Below are 1,200 nucleotides of genomic sequence, written 5' to 3'. Positions count from 1 at the left end.
GTTACCCAGGCTGGTCTTGAGCTCCTAGCTTCAGGTGATCCTCCTGTGACAGCCTTCCAAAGTGCTGGAATTACAGGTATGAGCCACTACGCCCAGCTTTCCAGTCCTTTTTTTTTTTTTTGAGACGGAGTCTTGCTCTGTGACCCAGGCTGGAGTGCAGTGGCACAATCACGGCTCACTGCACAGGCTCAGCCTCAAGACTCAAGCAATCCTCCCACCTCAGCCTCCCAAGTAGCTGGAACTACAAGCATGCACCACTGTGCTTGGCTAATTTCTGTTTTTCTTGTAGAGATGGGGTTTCACCATGTCGTCCAGGCTGGTCTCGAACTCCTGAGCTCAAGCAATCCTCCCACCTCAGCCTCCCAAAGTATTGGGATTACAAATGTGAGCCACCACACCCAGCCAATTTTTAGATTTTTTTATTTTTTTTTTTTTTGTTTTTTGTAGAGCCAAGGTCTCACTATGTTACCCAGGCTGGTCTCCAACTCCTGGGCTTAAGCAATCTTCACACCTCCCACAGTGCTGGGATCACAAGCGTGAGCCACCATGCCCAGCTGGTTGTTTTATTATTGTTAAGCTTGAAGAGTTCTTTGTATATTTTGGATAACAGTCCTTTATCATATAAATCTTTTGCAAATATATTCTCCCAGTCTGTGGCTTGTTTTCTTTCTCTTGAATGAATTTTGAGAACTGTACTTTGAACATTTAGTTTTCTTTTTTGCCCAGACTCCAGAAAAATAATATTATATATGTTGATGAGAGTTTTCTGAAGAATTAAAAATAAGAGATAAATGTTGATGAGGATGTACAGAGAAGAGAACCCTTGTAAACTGTTTGGGGAATATACATTGGTACAACCATTATGGGTAGCCATATGAAGGTTCCTCAAATAATTAAAAATAGAACTACTGTCTGATCCAGCAGTTCCATTTCTGGGTATATATCCAACGCAAATGAAACTGGCATGTGGAAGAGATGTAAGTGTCCACCAACAGTTGAATGTATAAAGAAAATGTGTATATACACAGTGGAATATTATTCAGACTTAAAAAAGAAATGCTGTCATTTGCAAGAACGTGGATGAATCTGGAGGACATATATTAAGTGAAATAAGTCAGGCACAGAAATACAAATACTGCATGACATCACTTATGTGTGGAATCTAAAAAAGTAAAACTCAGAAGAGTAGAATGGGCCGGA

Source organism: Mandrillus leucophaeus, unplaced genomic scaffold (genome assembly GCF_000951045.1).
Source record: "Mandrillus leucophaeus isolate KB7577 unplaced genomic scaffold, Mleu.le_1.0 Scaffold342, whole genome shotgun sequence".
Classification (NCBI taxonomy): Eukaryota; Metazoa; Chordata; class Mammalia; order Primates; family Cercopithecidae; genus Mandrillus; species Mandrillus leucophaeus.
Note: the sequence above shows the minus strand (reverse complement) of the source record.